Here is a 23,113-nt window from a genome sequence, read left to right on the forward strand (position 1 = left end):
TTCATTTCATTCATCTCATTTCTTTCATGATTCTCTTCTTCAGTGACTTGCTGATTAACTGCATTGTCCTCACCATCATGAACCTCATCATCTACATTTTGTTCATTAGACTATAAAATCTCTTGGTACAACCCAACATCAAAGTCATTAGCTGCCTCATCAAATTCATTAAATCCCTGGTCAATATCATTAGCTGCATCATCCTTACTCCCACTAATCCTTTCAACACCAACATCATCCATGACCAATTTCTTAATACATGATAATAATGGTTTGTCCTTGATAAATTCCCTTTTCTTATTATATTCAGGGGATATCGACAAGGCTAAAGCAACATCATTAGCTATAAAAGGTGGTATGATGTCCTTAATATCCTCTAATTGCTCAATAGTAACTTTTCTTATAGGTTTAGGAGCCATAAAGTAAGTAAGCAAGTTAGTCATACCATGTTCAGTGTAAACCCTTATCAGTTTATGCTCCTTCACATACTGGGCTAGATTGAGGACATCATCATCATTTCCTAGGGCCCGTAGCCCAAAATGAATGTCTCCTTTTGGCACTCAAAAATGATAGTAGATAACTGGAGGAACTAAGTATCCTAATCCTTTCATAATCGCATCTATCTCGTGCATAGAAAACTCTTCTATGTCCACCATATCAATGTACGTCACATTACCCTCAATGTAGTTGACATCTGGAAACTTTGTGAAGTCACCTCCATGATGTAGCTTGATGGTAAACAATGTAGGGTGTCCATCTTCAACACAAGAGCAAAAAACAAGCTTCAGAAGGTATGATTTCTTGTAAGCAAATCCAGTAAATGATCAAAAACAAAATTACGTACCATAAACCACCCTTGGGTCGAATGACGTGCTTGACAACCTTAAGTGCCACATTGGTATACGCATTCACTACGAAAGTCGCCTGATCGAAGCTAACAACCTTGGTAATCAGATTAGGGTTCTTGATCCCCAGTCAATAACGAAGGAAATTGAATGGACTCACAATTTTTAAGGACTATAAATGCGAATTAGGCTCGATATTATTCGTATGGGAAAATGATATTTGCATATTTAGCGATATAATTAGTATAGATTTTTATCAATTATTAGCTAATTATTTGCATATTATGGACAAAAGGTACTTAATAATGTTTAAATTGTATTTTCAGTCCAGAAGTCATGCTCGAGAGCAAAAAGGAGGAATGAGATGCAATTAGAAGCTGCAAAATGAAGAAAGGAGTACAAACCTGAAGCTACTCGGCGAGTCCAATCGTCTACTCGGTGAGTTTCCACGAAGATTCGCGAAGCAACACGTAAAGACCTTACCGTATACGGATTCTTCAAGGGTACTCGGCGAGTCGGTTGTCTACTCGACGAGTAGCCCCTGTTTTGAGTTATCTATAAATAGAAGCAATAAATCCGATTGGAGGATCTTTCTGGCTTTTCTGGAAAATATTTTGCGACTAAGGAAACCCTTGGAGACCTAGAGAACGTGAGGAGAACCCTAATCTATCATTTTTAGAAGATTTAAGGCAACTTAGGTTTAATTTTCCACTTTATCTTTGCATTAAACAATGTTTGCGTTGATTACTTTCGTTTTTAGCTTTTTGACTACTGTAATCATGAGCTAAATTTACTAGTTTCTGTTTATGGGAGACAATTTTACTCTTATGGATTTATTTTATGGTTTGATTAATTGTTAATTGGTGATTTTGTTAAATTAAGCTTGTTAAAGATCCTTATGCATTAACCATAACTATTCTCTGTTAATAGGAAGGCAATTAGGCTGCATGAACATGTCTTAATTGTTTACCTCATATGATTTATGTGAACACTTTGTTATGTGCCTAGGACTAGTGAATATGAAACTAGGATTAATTAGAGAATGGGTAAAATAATGTGTGAGCTTGTTGATAAACCAACAACAAGAGGCTAATTGAATTAGTAATTTGATTAACCAATTACAAGTCTTATTTAATCCGAATAATTGAACTAGGGAATTAATTAGCTTAAACACTTGATCACTGCTTAAATTAATTGATTTTCTAAGGATTGGTAATAGCGAATGCGAATCTAATCACTTTAATCGGTAACCAATAACAATTAATCTATTGCTTGCCATAAAATTAACCATAGGAGTGAATGAGTTGAACCTAAGCAGAAACCTTTTATCAAATTTGGTGAATTTTTACTTGGTTTGAGTTGATTAGTTAATTGCGTGTTAGTTAGTGTGTCTAAGTTTCTAGTCTTGTAAAACTAGAGAAAACCCTTTTACTTTTATTGCTTGTTGGTTAAAATTAGTTATTAGGTTAATTTCCGTTCCTCGAGTTCGACACCCTACTTATTCAACTATACCACTAAAATACAGGTTCACTGCCTTTGTGTGTTTAAATTATATTTTTAGAGTAGGAATAAAACAAGTTGGTTTTACACACATCAAGTTTTTGGCGCCGTTGCCAGGGAACGGTTCAAAAATTAATTCTAATTTCTAGTTTTATCGATCCTTTGTGTGAGCTTATCTTGCACAAAGTTATTTTTTTTAGTAATTCAGTAATTAGGTTAAGTTTTAGGTTTTAATTGTTCTTATTTGTTTTTATTTGTTTTTATTTGTTTTTAGGCTTTTAGGCAGTGTACTCGTTGAGTGCAGTCGAACCTACTCGGCGAGTTCAGTGCTGATTTCCAGTTTCGTTTTTATTTTCTTTCTGTTTCGTTTTTGTTCTTTTTAAGCATTTTTCTTACTTTTATTGCAAAGTGTTTATGACCAGAGGAGGCAATATAGCTTTAACTCCACCACTTGAAGACCCAGAAGCTACTTTAAGGAAGAACAAAGTCAAAACCGTTGGAGAATCCGCATCTTCAAAGAACTCACCTTTGAAGAATCTCAAATTCGTTTTTAGCAAGAAAAAGAGCGGTAAATCAGGAGCATCCAGCACATCTTCCTTGGCAAACGAAGACCCAATCAAGTAAGACATCGTGTACGAATCCGAAAAGGAAGAAAGAGAATTTGAAGAAGGTAGCGATCTAGAAGGCGGATTCGGCGGCACCATGGCTAACATCGATGAAGTTACCATGGGCGAGTAGAAGAAGAGGATGCGTGAAGATACCGGTCCGGGACTCGTGCAACCCGCGATTCTAGAAAATGCCAACTTTGAACTTAAAGGCCACATACTCGCCCAACTTAAAGAAATTCCGTTTTATGGAAAAGATCACGAAGACGCGTACAAGCACCTAGAAGAGGTCAATGATATAGCCGATTACTTTAACTTTCCTAATGTGGCCCGCGACACCGTTTTGCTTCGCATGTTACCGGTCACGTTTAAAGGCGCTGCAAAAGATTGGCTAAAATCACTCCCTCCAGGATCCATCACCACATGGGCTAGAATGAAAGAAGAGTTTATTGACCAATTTTGCCCACCATCAAAGATAGCCAAGTTGAAGAAAGTTATAGCTAATTTTGAGCAACAAGCCGGAGAATCACTTTATGAGGCATGGGAGAGGTACAAAAGCTTACTAAGGAATTGCCCACATCATGATCTTAATAGTCAACAAGAAGTCTCCATTTTTTATGATCGAGTAAACGTGACAACAAGGCAATTACTTGACTCGCAAGGACCGCTCACAAAGAAGGCACCCCCGGTGATAAAGCAACTAATTGAGGAATTCTCTAAGCATTCTAGAGAATACCACAATCCAAGGAATGATGTGACAAGGGGATCAGCTTATGCAACTTCAGAAGATTTGTCGGCAGTTATGGCAATGTTGAAAACCATGGATAGGAGGATGGATAAAATGGATCAAACAATCCATGCTATTCGGGTAGGATGTGAGAATTGCAATGGGCCTCATCTAACTAGAGATTGTGATTTGGACGAGAACGAGAATAAGAAAGTGAAAGTATGCTATTCTAGTGGTGATAGATTTGATGACGATTGGCGAAAACCTAAGAAAGAATGGCTTCCTTATGATGAGTACAAGAAGGCGAAGGAGGAGAAGTATAGAAAAAAGGCAAGGGGTTTTTACCAAAAGGAGGAGCCGGTACAAGAAAAGAAACCAAATTTAGAAGAAATGCTCACTAAATTTGTAGTTGCATCCGAGAAAAGACATAATGACCACGATGCTGCAATACAAGATACAAGAACAATATTAAGGAATCAGCAAGCATCTATTCACAACATTGAGAAGCAGCTGGGGCAACTTGCCCAACAAATAAATCAAAGAGCACCGGAAGAACTTCCTAGTAATACCGAAAACAATCCACGAGGCGCACATATAAATATTGTGAAAATGAGGAGTGGAAAGATAATTACTCCTCTGGCCCCTATTCAGAACGAAGATTCGAAGTTGGTACAAAAGGAGGAGGCAGAAGAGCATAACCAAAATCAGACCCAGCTAAACCCAGACACTACTCGCCGAGTCCTGGATATGGACTCGACGAGTCCGACACCTGATCAGAAAATTAAGTCTCCTGCTAAGCCATATCAGCCTCCACTTCCATATCCAGCCCGAGCTAGACAAGAAAAGAATGAAGAAGACTAACAGAAGTTTCTAGAACACATAAAGGCTCTTCAAATTAATATACCATTCATAGAAGCGGTTGCACAAATGCCAAAATACGCCAAATTTCTCAAGGAGCTTCTAACTAATAGAAAGAAGATGGAAGAAGTGAAGAAAGTGGTTCTAAATGAGAATTGTTCAGCTGCCATGTTGAACAAACTACCGAAGAAGAAGGGTGATCTGGGAAGCTTAACCTTGCCTTGTCAATTCGGAAATTTCGCCACCATCTATGCATTGGCTGATTCAGGGGCGAGTGTAAATCTCATGCCATACTCATTTTTGAAGAAATTAGATCTCCCGAAGCCGAGACCAATTTGAATGGCAATTCACCTAGCAAATAAAACGGTTACATTCCCAAGGGGAATATGCGAAGATCTATTGGTGAAGGTTGGTAAGTTCGTGTTTCCCGCGGACTTTATAGTTTTAGACATGGAAGCGGATCCTCAAGTCCCGATCATTCTTGGAAGACCTTTACTTAATACCGCAAGCGCTATAGTTGACATGCGAGATTCCAAACTTACTCTACAGGTAGGGGATGAATCATTCACTTTTGGAGTTGATCAAGCCATGAAGCACGCAAGGAGTAGTGATGACACAACATTTTCGATTGATATGTTGGAAGAATTAATGGAGGAATAGAATAATGAAGAACCAAACAAGTCCACCATCACCTTTGATGAAGAATTCGATGCTGAAAGCGACCTACTGGAAATAGAGAGACTGCTTGAGGAAGCTGATTATAATGAGCTGATCAAAAGTACTGAATAGTCTACTTGCCGAGTAGACTCGACCTACTCGAAGAGTCTATCCAAAGAATCCCGATTAGTCGCGAAATTTACCCAGGACTCGACGAGTCCCATCACTGGACTCGACGTGTGCAACGTCCAGAACACGAAAACTGAGCTGAAAGCACTACCAGGTCACTTGGAGTATGCATTTCTTGAAGAGGGTCAACAAAAACCTGTAATTATAGCTGCTGATTTGGCCAAGCATGAGAAAGAAAGTCTTGTGGGGGTAATAATGAAGAGGCAAGGTGTTATAGCATGTAAGATAACCGACATCAAGGGAATTAGTCCAGCTTATTGCTCTCATAAAATTAACTTAGAAGATGGGGCTAAACCTTTAGTTCAACCCCAAAGAAGACTAAACCCGAACATGCAAGAAGTTGTGAAAAATGAGGTGGTGAAACTATTAGATGCCGAGATTATTTACTCAATTTCCGATAGCCCGTGGGTGAGTCCGGTGCAGGTGGTACCGAAAAAAGGAGGAATGACAGTGGTAGCATCGACTATAGGAAACTAAATGATGCAACATGCAAGGATCATTTTCCATTGCCATTTATCGATCAAATGCTCGAGAGGTTGTCCGGGCATCTATATTATTGCTTTCTCGATGGTTTCTCGGGATATTTTCAAATTCCAATCGACCCACAAGATCAAGAGAAGACTACTTTTACATGCCCGAGTGGAACATTTGCATATAGACGCATGCCTTTTGGGTTATGCAATGCACCGGCTACTTTCCAAAGGTGTATGATGGCCATTTTCCACGATATGATCGAGAAGTTTATGGCATTTTCATGGATGACTTTTCGGTTTTCGGGTCCTCTTTTGAAGATTGTTTGTCCAACTTGGATCTAATGTTAGCAAGATGTGAGAAGACCAACCTTGTCCTTAATTGGGAGAAGTGTCATTTTATGGTGAATGAAGGAATTGTGCTAGGACAAAAGGTCTCGAGGATGGGGATAGAGGTGGATAGAGCAAAGGTGGACACTATAGCCAAATTGCCACCTCCAACAAATGTTAAGGGGGTAAGAAACTTTTTAGGCCATGCGGGGTTTTATAGGCGCTTTATTAAAGACTTTTCGAAGATCACAAGACCCTTGACTCAACTTCTTTTGAAGGACGCCCCATTGAACTTTTCTAAAGAATGTCTTGAAGCATTTCATTTGTTGAAAGAAAAGTTGACTACTTCACCTATTATGGTAGCTCTAAATTGGAGTATTCCTTTTGAGCTCATGTGTGATGCTAGTGACTTTGCGGTGGGAGCTGTTTTGGGAAAAGAATTGACAAGAATTTTCAGCCGATCTACTATGCAAGTAAGACCCTGAACCCAACACAAGAGAACTACACTACTACAGAAAAGGAGCTACTAGCAGTGGTGTTTGCATTTGATAAATTTCGCTCATATTCGGTTTTGTCAAAAAACATAGTTTTTACCGACCATTCTGCCCTTAAGTATCTTTTTGCTAAAGAAGATGCTAAGCCAAGGTTGATTCGTTGGGTGTTGCTGCTACAAGAATTTGACATTGAAATACGAGATAAGAAGGGGATGGAAAACGTGGCTGTCGATCATCTATCGAGATTGGAAAACCCGTACTTGGAAGAGTTAGAAGAAAACAAGATTGGAGATGAATTTCCCGAAGAATATTTATTGGTTATAGCAGGAGAGATTCCATGGTTTGTAGATATAGCTAACTATTTAGCTAGTGAATACATCCCAAAAGATTTGACCCGCCAACAAAAGAAGAAGTTCTTTTCAGAAATTAAGTACTACTTTTGGGATGAGCCATACCTCTTTCGTAGCTGTGCTAATGGTATGATAAGAAGATGTGTATCCGGAAAAGAAAGTCGGGAAATCTTGAAGCATTGTCATAGCGGGCCCACCGGAGGACATCATGGAGCACAATATACGACCAAGAAGGTTTTTGATTCGGGTTTTTATTGGCCTACTATCTTTAAAGATGCTACAAAATTTGTCAAAGAATGTGATTCATGCCAAAGATCGGGAAACATTTCATCACGAAACGAGATGCCCCAAAATAGCATTCAAGTTTGTAAAATATTTGATGTTTGGGGAATTAACTTCATGGGACCTTTCCCAATGTCAAAGGGAAATAAATACATTTTGGTAGCAGTCGATTATGTATCCAAATGGGCGGAGGCACAAGCATTACCCACGAATGATGCTCGAGTAGTGGTACATTTTCTCAAGAAATTATTTTCAAGATTTGGGGTTCCAAGGGCTCTAATTAGTGATCGAGGCACCCACTTCGCCAATGATCAATTAGCTAAGATGTTGCAAAAATATGGTGTCCACCATAGATTTTCAACATCCTATCATCCTCAAACGAGTGGGCAGACTGAAATTACAAATAGGGCGTTGAAAAGAATATTAGAAAGATCGGTTGGAAGTAATATAAAAGAGTGGTCGGATAAGCTTGATGATGCACTTTGGGCGTTTAGAACAGCTTTCAAAACACCTATTGGTAATACACCATATAGGTTGGTTTATGGGAAGAGTTGCCACTTGCCAGTTGAGATTGAGCATAAAGCATTTTGGGCTTTAAAGATGTGCAATTTTGATTTGGCTGAACTTAGAAACAACCGATTGATGCAAATGAATGCCCTTGAAGAACTAAGGAATGAAGCATACACTAGTTCCTTAATTTACAAAGAAAAGACCAAGAATTGGCATGACAAAAGACTCAAGGGCAATAAGGACTTTCATGAAGGACAAAAGGTGTTACTTTTTAATTCAAGGCTTAAACTTTTTCCGGGCAAGCTAAAGAAACGATGGGATGGTCCATTTATAGTGAAGGAAAGTTTTCCACATGGAGCTATTGAGCTAATATCAAGAGATGAAACTCCTTTCAAAGTCAATGGTCATAGGGTGAAAAGATATGAAGAAGGAATTCCGAGAAATGAAGAACTTGAAGAAGGGCTGTTGTTGGAAGGGATTACAGAAACGTAAGCGGGAAGGAGTCCAGCTAATGACTCCTTAAAAAGAAGCGCTTTTGGGAGGCAACCCGAGTTTAGAGTTTGCTTTCTTTTTCCTTTATTTTTCATTTTTATTTTAAGTTTTTCTTAGGATCTGCTTTTATCATTCTTCTTCTGAGTTTCTGATGATTGCTTGAGGGCAAGGAATGCTCAAGTGTGGGGTGTGGCATACAATTTAAAAATTCGTTGTTTTTTTTTGCTTTCTGAATAAACGACTCGTCGAGTCCCTAAACCTGCTCGGCGAGTCCATTTGAGAAATCCCGATTAAACGCGGAATCGCGAAACTACTCGGCAAGTAGGTACACCTACTCGGCGAGTCCACGTATTTACCAGAAATTTTTTTTTTCACATTCAGTAAAAGGGGTTTTTAACCCTAATTGAGGAACATTTCACAGCCGCCACCCATACACGACGAGTGAGTTCCCTCAAGGTTTTCATCTTGATTTATTCCATTTTCTTCCAAATCCAACCACAAGGTAACAATTTTTCACCCTTAATCTGTTAAAAGTATCAATCTTTGGTGAAGTTAGACCCTTAATTTCTGCAAAATCCCGATTTTGACTAAACTTTAATTTCTGCAAAATCCCGATTTTGACTAATCTTTGGTGAAGTTACATAGTTATGCTCCTGGAACATACCGAAGCAAATACCTGAAGAAATTTTCAGATTTGGCCGGTTAATTTCATCTAACAGATCTGGACTCGCAAAGTTCATCCTGCTCGCCGAGTCGGTTCGTGGACTCAGCGAGTCCATGTTGCAGAAGCCAGGAATTTTTATGTTTTTAATCTTTTTGTGTTTTGTTTTTGGTATGTTTGGTTGTGTTTTGCAGGTAGAATGTCTAGAAGAGGGCAGAGTTCCAGGGGAGGTGACTATGGGGATCTTTCATGGTTAAAATTTTCAAGCATTACCTTAAAATCTTCATTGGCTTGTGCGAAAAACAAACTGGAAGCATTGAAACGCAAGGAAATATATGTTCCAAATGCAATTGACTGGCAGTGGTTTGGTCAAACTGGGTTGGAGGAGGAGTTGATCCCTTATTTGGTCAAGTCTTTCAATAATGAGGGGATGAATATAGTGTGCGATGGCTGGAGCCGACTCTTCAAAATTCAAGAGCCCGTTTATCAAGAGTTGTGCTGGGAATTCTTTGCCACTATTTCCTTCCGAGGTGGTAGTGACTATTACAATCCAAACACTATTACTTTCTATCTTGGAGGGGAGTTTCATCAATGTAGCATTGCAGAGCTTGCTTGGAGGATGGGGATATATGATCAAGCTGTGATTATGTCCGAAGATTTTGAAACCTTCCTAGAACAATGTCACAAAGATTTGCCCGAGGGGGTGGTGGCATCGACTAGGTGGAATACTATCACCAACCGGGTCTATATTCCATCTTCCGCCCAAGAAGGCTTTATCCGTTCACCCATCCATCGTCTTATCCACCGTCTCGTTGCTAGCACCATCAACATAAGAAAGGATGATGACAAAGTTCCCACCCTTGACTTTTTCTATATGTGGAGTGTTATAACTCCCGATGTTTTCTGCAACTTTCCATATTGCTTGGCGAAATATTTAGCAGAAGGGGCAGTCAAAGAGCGGGTAACCTCAAAGATCAACGGGGGCATGTTTGTCACAAAGCTTGCGAGAACATATGGGATTTTTGAAAAAGGGGAAGTTCGGATGTTGACAATGGTTCCGTCCCCTCCTTTTAGCACCACCTTATATAGGAGGGCGAGGATCATTGACGACTATGGTGGGGGGCACATTGGCATCCCCAATGCGGACGAGGTGTTGGTACCGGAGGAGCCGGGAAGAAGGGTGAGGCAAAGGATGGAGCAAGTCCAAGAAGACCCACCGGTCATTTAGGAGGATGATGAGTTGCCTATGGATTGGTACCACGTTGAGGCAAGAAGGTACCAAGATGACCTTTGTAGAAGTATGAATTATAACAACGAGTCATTTGTTTATCTCTTTCAACAAATGAATATTGCGCCGAGGCCCGGACCCGGATTCCCATATGTGATGAGTTGGGAGGAGCGTGTGCAGAGGAGGAGATGATATTGAAGAAGATTGAAAGTTTATGTTTTAAATTTGGATTTTATTTTATTTTGTTGGTTATGTGTTTTGAACTTTTATGTATTAAGACTTAATTAGGAGTGTGCTTGTTTTCTTTTACTGTGGTTGCCTTGTTTCTTTTCAGGATTGAAGATTAGGATGCAATATAAGAGTCTCCTTGGTCAAGGCTAGAGTGAGGGTCGGGTCTAGATGAGAGTATGCAATTTCAAGTTTAGGATCGAGTCTGTTAGAAATAAGGGTGATAAAATGTGTTATTTACTGAAGAAATCGAAGAAGAGTCGCTGAATTATCATATTCCAGCAGATTAGCAAAGGATAAAAAGCAGAACATTATTTTTTCCACTCAGCGCTCTACTCGTCGAGTGCACATATTGGACTCGACGAGTCCATCTGCAATATCACGATTTTCTGCTTGGAGTCAATTTACTCGCTGAGTTCCCGTTCTACTCGACGAGTCACTCAAGATTCTACTCTCATGATTCGGATTTTGGGCACATTCGCTGCAGTTTTTACTCATATTATCATGAAGATTAATTCCTGGAGATTTCTGAGAGTTTTTTCCTTAATAATTGGAGCTATTTAGATGTTTTTCCACACAAGACATGACACCCAAGACATGGATGAGTTGTTCCCATGTCTAAAGTCAATTGAAGATGGAGCTGAAGATAAGAGATATCAACCTCGCCACTGCTATCCCAGGGGAGTTTGTTCCAATTCCCTCTTTATTTTTGCATTTTACTTTTCATGCATAACATGCAATGGGGACATTGCATGAATTAAGTGTGGGGTAGGGGGTTGGTTATATTAGTAAATTTAGATTCCTAAATTAGGCTTAATTTTAAAAAATTTTGCATTAATATTGCTAGGATCTTAATTTAGAAAATTTTGGTAAAAGCAATTAGGAATCATGCTAAGTGTTATGTTTGATGATTGCATGAAGACCCAAATGTTTAGTTGAGCCTATACACGTTATAGTGCATTTGTGGCCCCCTTTGTTCTAGTGAAATCATGGGACAAAAACATAACCTCGCTTAGTTTGAGGGATGCAATAAGTTTAGCATCGTGTACCAGAAATGTATCCAGGAAATTTTTTATCTTTAATCAATAAAGGTTGAAGTTGAGCGCCCCTGCTTAAGCATGTAGGGTTTTGAGTGAAAGAAAAAAAAGTGAGTTACATGTAAAAAAAAAGAGAGAGAATTACAAGAAAAGTTTGAAGAATTTTGGAGCAATTAAAGTGAAGATCAAAAGATCAAAATTCCGAAGGATCAAAAGTTAAAGATACTAAAAACCAAAAGTTGGTGAATTCAAAGAAATAAAGATCAAGTCATCAAAGAGTGAAGAATTCCAAAAAGCTCCATAGTGGTATCGAAAAATTGTAATTTTTAGAGTATGTATGCTTGGGTTGCTCAACCAAAAACACCTTGAGACTAGGATGTTTTATGCGGATGGATTCGGAGGGATGCATAAAATGAGCATTGTTCAAAAGAAGTGGGCGAGTGTTTATGAGGATTGTGAGTATTTAGAATTGAGGGGGGTCCTTAGGAAAAACTTTAGACACAAATGCATGCGTTGCGGTCTTGGCATAATGGCTAGGTTTGATTGGGATTGTCTTATGTAGTACTAGTGTGTTAAAATTCAGTTTTGCTTGGGGGTAAGCAAAAGTCAAGTGTGGGGTATTTTGATATTTGCATATTTAGCCATATAATTAGTATAGATTTTTATCAATTATTAGCTAATTATTTGCATATTATGGACAAAAGGTACTTAATAATGTTTAAATTGTATTTTCAGTCCAAAAGTCATGCTCGGGAGCAAAAAGGAGGAAGGAGATGCAATTAGAAGCTGCAGAATGAAGAAAGGAGTACAAACCTGAAGCTACTCGGCGAGTCCAATCGTGTACTCAACGAGTTTCCACGAAGATTCATGAAGGAACACGTAAAGACCTTACCGTACACGGATTCTTCAAGGGTACTCGGCGAGTCGGTTGTCTACTCGACGAGTAGCCCCTGTTTTGAGTTATCTATAAATAGAAGCAATAAATCCAATTGGAGGATCTTTCTAGCTTTTCTGGAAAATACTTTGCGACTAAGGAAACCCTTGGAGACCTGGAGAACGTGAGGAGAACCCTAATCTATCATTTTTAGAAGATTTAAGGCAACTTAGGTTTAATTTTCCACTTTATCTTTGCATTAAACAATGTTTGAGTTGATTACTTTCGTTTTTAGCTTTTTGACTACTGTAATCATGAGCTAAATTTACTAGTTTCTGTTTATGGGAGACAATTTTACTCTTATGGATTAATTTTATGGTTTGATTAATTGTTAATTGGTGATTTTGTTAAATTAAGCTTGTTAAAGATCCTTATGCATTAACCATAACTATTCTCTGTTAATAGGAAGGTAATTAGGCTGCATGAACATGTCTTAATTGTTTACCTCATATGATTTATGTGAACACTTTGTTATGTGCCTAGGACTAGTGAATATGAAACTAGGATTAATTAGAGAATGGGTAAAATAATGTGTGAGCTTGTTGATAAACCAACAACAAGAGGCTAATTGAATTAGTAATTTGATTAACCAATTACAAGTCTTATTTAATCCGAATAATTGAACTAGGGAATTAATTAGCTTAAACACTTGATCACTGCTTAAATTAATTGATTTTCTAAGGATTGGTAATAGCGAATGCGAATCTAATCACTTTAATCGGTAACCAATAACAATTAATCTATTGCTTGCCATAAAATTAACCATAGGAGTGAATGAGTTGAACCTAAGCAGAAACCTTTTATCAAATTTGGTGAATTTTTACTTGGTTTGAGTTGATTAGTTAATTGCGTGTTAGTTAGTGTGTCTAAGTTTCTAGTCTTGTAAAACTAGAGAAAACCCTTTTACTTTTATTACTTGTTGGTTAAAATTAGTTATTAGGTTAATTTCCGTTCCTCGAGTTCGACACCCTATTTTTCAACTATACCACTAAAAGACATGTTCACTACCTTTGTGTGTTTAAATTATATTTTTAGAGTAGGAATAAAACGAGTTGGTTTTACACACATCATAAGATTACATACGTACTCTCTTTTATTAATATAAAATAAGGGGAATAAATAAGGAATGACCAAAATACCCCAATTTGACAAGTCAAACATATAGTAACAGAAGGAAATCGACGACAGTTAACCCTTTGGACCAAAGACGCAACAAAATGAAAACTTTGGACCTGTGGTGCGAGTCCAAACTTTTTTGGACTAAAGTGGCAATTTTGAGCAAACCACAGGGACCATTTGTGCAGTTTTCTCTTTCAAAAAATAAAATAACTTATGTTATATCAATTGTTTTAAACTGGGATTTTCCACAACACAACAAGTTAAAGCGTAAAGAAAAAGTTTTAACTGGTTCTGAAATTAAGGGGATGTCACGAATTTGACTTTGACCGTTGACTTTTTGACCAAGTTTGTCTGTAGGTCAAGTCTATGGTTTTGGTTTGTAGTTTGAGATTTGGTCCATGTTTTCTGCATAGGTCACATGTAGTGTTGGTTACTAGATCTGTGATCAAAGATGTTATCTTCTAGACGGCTAGGTGAGTTTGCTTACTATACTTTGTATTGTAGTAGGTGTCCTTGTGTGTAGGATGTTGGTAGACTGTAGTGATCTGGTAGATTGGTAAATCTATATGATTACTTTTATTGTTGGTTACTGTTTATTTATTTGCATATGTCAACATAATATGGTTGGGTTGAGGCAATAGTGCTTTGTGTTGTACGCCAACAAACCCGGGAGCAATCCAGTCCTATGTTGAGGGTCGGGAAGGGCAAATCCAGTCATATGATGTAGGCTCGGGAGCTAGCCAGTCATGAGTTGTGGGAACAGGAAGGGGAAATCTAGTCTTATGTTGTGGGCCCAGTGTGCATGCATTGCGTATATATTATTCTCTAGAGTTTTATAACACTCGCATATTCGGGCTACTCATTTAAAATATAATAAGCGTTAAAAAAGACTTTTTGATAGAATATTATTTAGGATATATAATCATAAACAAAATTATAATATACATGACAAGGATTCCATACAAATAAAGAACGTTGAAATCCTACTTTGTATGAAGAAGTTATACTTCTTCAAAATTTCGCGATTAAACCGGCACGAATCTGCGTATCAAAAAAAGTGAATTTTGGATAAATTAATTTTTAGCCTAAGTGATCTCATGAAATTCGTAGTTGTCATTAAACTGAGAGCACATATAGAGAACGTGCAATCTGACTTCGTGAGAGGAAGTTATGATTTTTTGGAGTTTCAGTGTAGTAGTGCAGGTATAGAAATCAAAATTCTAATCGATCGATTATTAGGAAAAACAATCTAAATGAGAGTTGAAGATCTCGTCAATACCTATCCGTAGATATAAAGGCAGTTGAGAACGGACATTGGACGAGAGAGTTATGAATTTTTAACAGACTTTAACACTCTAAGTCTATTAAAAATATAACGTTAACAATAAAGTTAAAATAAGCCGATAGATTCTAAATGAATGTTGTATACCTCGTCGATATCTATGCGTGGATATAAAACCCGTCGAAAATGGAGGTCGTACAATAAAGTTATGAACTATTTAAGAAAACAGAAAAATCTGCGCGCAGCCTCGCGCCCAGACAGAGGGTGTGACACGCCTCCGACGTTCCATAGAAAATGCGACACACGACACCACCCATCGATCGAAACGTCAACCTGTCCAACTAGATGCACAACGCCCAGGAGACATGGTGCACCAGTCGTATGTTTTTCCTGCCTATATATACCCCAATTTTCAGCACTTTTCTTCACATCCTTCGCCCTAATTCTTTCTGGAATACTTTCTAGCCGTAAACTTACTTTATTCAAGTGCAACTTTTAATTATAGTCATCGTCCCTATTATCAACCTATAATTAAGATTTATTAGTCATTATACTGATTGATCTGCTTATGAGGATGATATCTAGGATGGATTCAGTGAGGTGTTCAAAGAGAGACTTCCGAACAATATAGTATATATACTAAACGAACCCTACCTCCGATATGATCCTACCTGGTTGTTCCTTAAGTGATAGATCTTGATGTAGTTATTGGGATTAGTGAGGAATCTAGACTATCATTAGTCGCCAAGAATATAAGACTCAGACCTAGTAATATGAACCTAGGTCGCATCAAAAGGAAATGCCAAGTACCGAAGCGAAGCGCTGCCGGACTTTTCAGTCATCCACTTTAACATGTGAGTGCATATTTACTTTTATCTTACATATAGATATGAAGTATTTAGATCATTAAATACTGTGTGCGTCAATTATCTGGAATATGTGTTGGATGAACTTATATCATATAAATTTAATTGATTTATTATACAAGTATATATATATATATATATATATATATATATATATATATATATATATATATATATATATATCAGATAGTAATGGATGATGAAAGATTGGAGATGAGAGATGAAAAAATGATTATTAACAGTTTTAGGAGATCCCTTGACCCTTGGTTGGGTAGACATGATTTTCAAACGATTATGAACACCACGACCCCACGGTGGGCGCCAAATTGTTTTTGTCAAAAATCGATCAAGTGCAATTCAACCAAATTGTATGAGAGGATGTGGTGTAAGTGAAATGTAAGTGTAGAATAATGATCAAAGTGAGACAAGTGAGTTACAAGGAAATCCGTTGACCCTTTATAGGATATTCGGCATAAAACCTTGGGAGGTGATAATGATCACCAACCTTGTTACTTTTTATTGATTCGAATGTGATATTACAGAAATGGAAAAGATAATATGAGTATAATTGTAATGTGGAGCTAAATGTGTTTGTGGTGTGTTAAGTACACATGCTATTTATAGTTTAATGCAAGTAAGAAGAAGTCCGATAATTCCAGGATCCTCCATAATCAACATATGAACGTTGTTTCACTTGGTATTTCGGGTCTTTTGTTTGGTCGAGATGACTCTCTATTGAGAATGAGTCTCACGTTGAATAGTTCTTCACATGTGAGAAAAAAGAGAGAATAATATAGTCGTTATAAGTGTTAGGAACTATTAGTTCGAATCTTAAGATATATTTAAGGATCATGTGACTTCAACGATATTAAGGATCTTGAATGTGATTCTAGGATCTTGCCCCTAACACTCAAGATCTTGGAGAAGAGTGACCTGCCCCCGTATGGTTTCCACATTGTTCTTCATGAATTTCTTTCAGAATGATATTGGCTTCATGATCTTTAAGACACCTAAGATAAGGACATGTTGTAGATTTTCTAAACAATATCTTTTCAATAATATTAAACCTGAAATCTTTGATTCTAAAGGTTCTTGGATACTTTCTTTTTTAGGGATGTATCCATCTTGGTGAAACCAAAGGATGGATTGGATCCAAAAACATTTGGGGCTAAGATCCTGGGATCCAAGATCTTGGACATGTGCCACTTCTTCTTGGATGTCTTCTATCGCTGGTTTAAGGACATGAGATATAGGATCTTCGACTTCTGGATGGATCTTGAAAGTAGAGCCAACATTAGCTAGTGCATCAACATTCGTGTTATCCTCTATATGTACTTGTTTTATGTCAAGATTTTGGAACTTGGATGCTACATTTTTTACTATCTTCAAATATGAATCTAGCTTTTCGTTTTTCACTTCATATTCTCTATTAAATTGGTTTGTAAATAATAATGAGTCCACATGTACCTAAAGTTTTTTGATCCCAAGATCTTGAGCAATTTGTAAACCTAATATTAGTGCCTCGTATTATGCATCATTCTTAGTTTCTTGAAAATCACAGCTCACTGCATGGGGTAAAATGACCCTCTATGGCGATTTTAGTACGAATCTAAGATTGATCCCTTAGAATTAGAAGCTCCATATGTAAAGAGGGTTTACTTCTTAAGTTCTTCTATATCTTGAAGCCACTAAACTTCTTTTTTGGCTTCAGGTTGAAGATTCAAACTGAAATCAGCCACAAATTCTACTAATGGCTATGATTTTTTTGCAGATCAAGGCTCGTATCTTAAGTCATATGTACTTAATTATACAGACCACTTGTCCATTCTTCTTTACGTATCAAGTTTTATCGTCGTATTCTTAATTGGATAGTTAGTTTTCACACAAATAGGATGAGTTTCAAAATAATGACATAATTTACTTTGAGCACAAATAAGAGATTACATTAGTTTTTCAAGATGTGAGTATTTGGTTTCAGCATCTAGGAAAGTCTTAGTTACGTAATACATAGGATGTTGAGTACCATCTTGCTCCTTGACAAAGACTAGGCTTGCAGCAGTCTTGGACATAGCTAAGTATAGGAACAAAGGTTGTCCATCTTCAGACTTGGCAAGAAAAGGAGCTGAAGACAGATAATTCTTCAGCTCTTGGAATGCCTTTTCGTGATCTGATGTATAGTCGAACTTTTTTCTCTTCCTCAATACATCATAAATTTTTTTACATCTTTTAGATGACTTGGATATATACATGTTTAAGGTTGCAACTCTACCTATCAATATTTGGACATCTTTGGTAGAAGATGGAGATTGTAAATTCGAGATAGCCTTAATTTTTTCTGAGCTAGCTTCAATTCCCCTATCTGTTACCATGTAGCCCAAGAACTTCCCCACTTTGATACCAAAATGGAATTTGGAAGAGTTGATCTTCATGTGGAATTCATCTAGGATGTTGAATTCTTCTTCAAGATATTGGAGATGATTTTCGGCTTTATTGGATTTTACTACCATGTCATCTATATATCCTTCCATGTTATTTCCAAGTTGGTGTTTGAACATCTTGTTCACTGGTCATTGGTATGTTGCACCTATAATTTTTAAACCAGAAGGCATTCCTATATTACAATATATAGTTATTGAGGTTATGAAAGTTGTATCTTCCTGGTCTGAAGGATCCATTTGGATTTGTTGAAATACAACTGAAGCATCCATGAAGGTAAGGATTTCATGACTTGTGGTTGCATATACCAAAGAATCTATGTGTGGGAGAGGAAATGGATCTTTAGGAAATGCTTTATTAAGAACTTTAAAGTCTACACACACTCTCCACATCCCATTCTTCTTTTCGACTACCACCACATTGGCCATCCATCTTGGGAATTTTACTTCTTTGATCATCTTGGCCTTGAGAAATATTTCAACCTTTTATTGGATGATCAAGTTCCTCTTAGGTGCAAATTTTCTTCTTTTTTGATGAATTGGACCGAAACTTGGATCAATATTAAGCTTATGGGTTATTACATCCTTAGATATACTTTTCATATCTTCATGTTTCCAAGCGAAGGTTGATTTTCTGTATTTTAGGAACTGGGTAAGATCTTCCTCAAGATCTTGGTTAAGATGTGCGCCCACTAGCACTTTGATGTTAGGATAATTAGGATTTAGCTAGATTTCTTTGACTTCACTTTCCTTGGCTTCCATAACATCTGGTGCCTTTTTCTTTAATTGTTATGCTTCCATAGGAGTAGTTAAGTTTTTCATTGAAGTGGTACAGCGGCCTTTAGCTTCGTGTTGGTCGTTATTGATCTTGACTATTTTCCATGGTGTTGGCCTCTTCACACATTGATGGTAAATTAAGCGGACAACTTTATGTCATGGATCTATGGCGTGCCTAAGATAATATTATAGCAAGAAAAAGAATCAACAACACAAAAATGTTGGATATAGTTAACTCCATCTATGTATATTAGCAGTTTGATCTCTCCAATGGCGCTTTTGGTTTCGCCACTGAATCCTAATAGGACTGAGGATCTTTGGACTATCTTATATTCAGGTTGTTCATATTTTTGAGTGTTTCTAATAGGCTTATGTTGACTAGGATGCCACTATCTATTAAGATTCTTAGAACGAAATCGGTAGCAACATATAGTGTTATGACTAGACCATCATGGTGTGGATTTAGAACAATTTCCCAGTCATCTTCGTTGAAGGATATCTCCTTTTTGTAGGTCAAGATTGCATATTTCTTGGCACGTCATCTTTTTCCATCTTGGAGCTTCTTGCATATCTCTTAGCTGCAAAATAAGAAGTCCCAAAAATGATAGATCCACCAGAGATAAAGTTAATTACCTTGGCATACAAGGGGGAGGGTGTTATTTTCCGCAGTAGAATTTTAGGATCTTGGGATCTTTGGGCAGTCTTGTCCATTTTTCTTCCCTAGAACTCTTTCAAATGTCACTTGCTCAATAGATACTTGATCTCTTTTTTGAGAGCGAACCAGTCTTCGGTAAGATGCCCGAAGTCTTCGTGGTAGGTACACCACTTGGACTTTTCTTTCTATCCTGGAGTCTTTTCACTTTTCTTGGGCCATCTTGCCTTGTCCCCAATATTATGCATTACGTAGAGTAGACTTGAAACATTAACAGAAAAAATATTTAGCAGATATCTCAGGATAAATTTCATCTTCCTCTTTAACCTCTAGTGCATTGACCCTATGGTTCTCAGATTTTGAGTAAGGTTTAGCTCTATAGGATTTTTGGGAAGATGATTCATTTTTCCTGTTAGGATGATCATAGGACGTGTTTGTCCTCTTCTGGATCTTCTTGTCCTCTTCTAGCTTGATGAATCTCAAGGCTCTATTTTTGAATTTGTCTAATTTCTTACATCGGGTCATGAAAAGGACCTTGTAGAATGGAGAATCTTTGTTTAACCTCGTCTTGAAAGCTTCCACGACTGTTGCTACATCAATATGTGGGTCTGTGGGATATCTAGGACTTCTTTGCCAAACCTGTTAACATGATCCCTCAAGGTTTCATGATAGACCTAAGTTATTCTGTAAATATCACTTTAGTGTACATCATGTAAGGGTTGAATGAAAACCCTTGCATAGGCAAGCTTCTTTAAGATATTACATGATTGGGACTATCTCCATGCATTCTCTACATTGGGAGACATGCTCCTGAGGATCCGTGGTCCAATGATACATCTTAGTGTTTGGTTCCTGAAACCTCTTTGGAACTAGAATGTCTCATATCGGGGGTGTAAATCATGAAACCCTATGGCTGACATGTGAAACATCTAGTATTTGTTGAATGACAACTGGTACACTTGAGAACATATATTTTAGATGTCTCAGTTCTTTTTCCATGACTGGACTTATCCCAGGATCTTGGGTATAAGTCAGGATGTTGAATAACCCTCCAAGATCATGGGAGATAGGGCCTCCTACATTAGGAGTTACTCGATCTGTGAAGATGGGATCCTTCCTTGATATGAAGTATAGTGATCTAAGGATGCACCGGTCTCAAAGTTCAGGATCCTGGGCTGTAAGATCGAATATGGAGTTGGTGTGACATCCCCAATTTTATAGAAGCAAAAAAAATCATTATGCTTTGAAAAACCAAAACATCTTTGTTTGCGGAAAACCCCAGTATAATAAAACATTTTTGCAGAAACTGTTTTGTTTCTTAAAAATATATTTGAATAAAGATGTTTTTTCAAAATACAAAATTCTAAGTATGTCATAATCAATACACAACATAGTTACAACGTAAATACCTACGGTCTTGAACTCTATTTCAAGTCTTCTATTTAATCACATAACATCCTATTCAAATCGTCATCGGCCTTAACACCGCTCATGTGATTCATGTAAATATAATGGGTCAGGTTGGGAAACCTAGTGAGACACATAGGATTTTCAATCCCACAATATTATTATGATAATAATCAATAATTACCAAATCTACAAAACAAACTGTTAACAAATAATATCATATAACCTAGATATATTATAAGGAAATCTATCCCAAGTTACCTATCACGTCAATCCTCACCTACTATCCCTATTTTGGTCAAAAAATGAACAAGCTAGAGTTGTCCAAATTGTATGAGAGGTTGTGATGTTCAGAATAATGCAAGTATAAAATGTTGATCAAAGTGACCCAAGTTGTTCACAAGGAAAGCCATTGATCCTTGCTAGGATCTCGGACATAAAACCTTGGGAGGTGATAATGATCACCTTCCTTGAGGATTTTATTGATTGAATAGGTCGATTACAGAGAAAATGTAAAGAGTATAAGTACAGGTGTTGTAGTTCTGCTAAGTCTTGTGTGTAGTGTGATGAATACAAGTGATTTTTATATTCTAAAGCTAATAATAAGAACTCTGAGAATTCCGGGATCCTCTGAGATCAACTTATAGATGCTACTTGACTTGGTCTTCTGGGTCTTTTGCATGGATGTGATGACTATTCTTTGAGAATAAGTCTTTGATTGATTATTTCTGTTCATGTGAGAGAGATAATAGAGTATATAACCGTTATAAATATTTGGAAAATAATAGTCAGGATCCTGAAGTATGTTTGGTATCCTGAGGTTTGAGGATCCTGATTGTAGTTCTGAGATCCTAACCCTAACAATTGCCCCCAAATTATTCCTGTGAAATATTTTGGAGTTAGTTTTCCAAAAATTAAAGGGATAATTTAAAAATAAAAAGAAACAAATATGATAAGGGGTTATGAATTTTAAACCCTAAATGATAGAATTTATCCGTTTAAAAACCAACATGACCGGTCAAATCGACCTTTCTCTTTCTTCTGCCATCATCATAAATAGAGGCAATCGATTAGGGTTATTCTTCCCCGCGTCTTTTAGCTTTAATCTACGAGTTTACCAGTCGTCTTTGAAGGTACACTTCTCACTTCTTCTCCTTAGTTTTCTTTTCACTAACAATGGGCAAGAAAATGACCGTATCTCGTAAGAACATCCTCACTCCTTCTAAGTATGATTTCGTCGACCAAAAGATCCTACCATACGAAGAGATCTTTTGTTTCCATGAGGATGATATTGAGTCGTTGAAAACAATCGGTACTTTCTCCAATGATATTGTTTTCGAACCCTTTGACCCATAGCACCAACCTGATTTCGCTTCCTCCTCTTGGGTATGCTTCCCCGAATACCCCTTTGATTTGGGTCTAAAATACCCCTTTTCCGGGATCATTTCCAAGTTCTTTAAAGTTACCCAAATCTCCTACACCTAATCCATGCCTATTGTTTGGAGGATCTTGTTCTGGATTGACAAACTAAACCAGTCCAAAGATCTAGATATAGGTTTAGCTGAGTTGGCTCATGTGTATGATCTTACTACCTTTGGAAGCTCCCGTTTTCTTCTTAGGCTCAAACCCCACAAATCCCCTCTCATTCTGAAAATAAAACATAATGACGGTGCTTGGAAGGAGAAATACTTCTTTGTGAGACGTGATTCGATCCTTGGTGGGGATTCCCTGCCGAAGACTTGGGTTAAAAAGGGTAGGAATAATTTTTCTTTGTACTGAGGATCCTGGAATTCACATTTCATTATTTTGTTTGGTATTTTTCAGCTTCCAAGTTTGAAGAGCTCATTCCCGTTGCCGAGGATACCGAAGAGAAGATAGAGAAGCTCCTCGCTGTTTTTGCAGCTGATAGGTCTTTCAAGTTCGATTGCTTCAGTCTCCAAGAAGATTCCTCCACCACTGCGTCAATGGCTACTGGTAAGAATCCTTGTCTTGCCTGTGATAGTTTAGAATCAATGACGATCCTGAATTAATGAGGATCCTGAACTAATGAGGATCTTATGTGATGTGTAGGATCCAAGGTTACTCGCTCCAATGCCCAATTTGCTCTGTCGGATCTCGAAGACGATATATCCAGCGGCCTGATCGTAGTCAAGAGAGAGAAAACTACCATGCCTCTTC

At 37.5% G+C, this 23,113-nt stretch overlaps 1 non-coding gene across 1 annotated transcript; it reads right to left on the reverse strand.

Annotated features, from left to right (window-relative positions):
* Positions 1–3,431: 3,431 nt before the first annotated feature.
* Positions 3,432–3,538, reverse strand: LOC145110342 (small nucleolar RNA R71). Its single transcript, XR_013709724.1, has one exon. It is a non-coding gene; the product is annotated as a small nucleolar RNA R71 (small nucleolar RNA).
* Between the last annotated feature and the right edge of the window lie 19,575 nt (positions 3,539–23,113).

This window comes from Lactuca virosa, chromosome 4, assembly GCF_052849685.1.
Source record: "Lactuca virosa cultivar CGN04683 chromosome 4, Lactuca_virosa_CGN04683_v6, whole genome shotgun sequence".
Taxonomy (NCBI): Eukaryota; Viridiplantae; Streptophyta; class Magnoliopsida; order Asterales; family Asteraceae; genus Lactuca; species Lactuca virosa.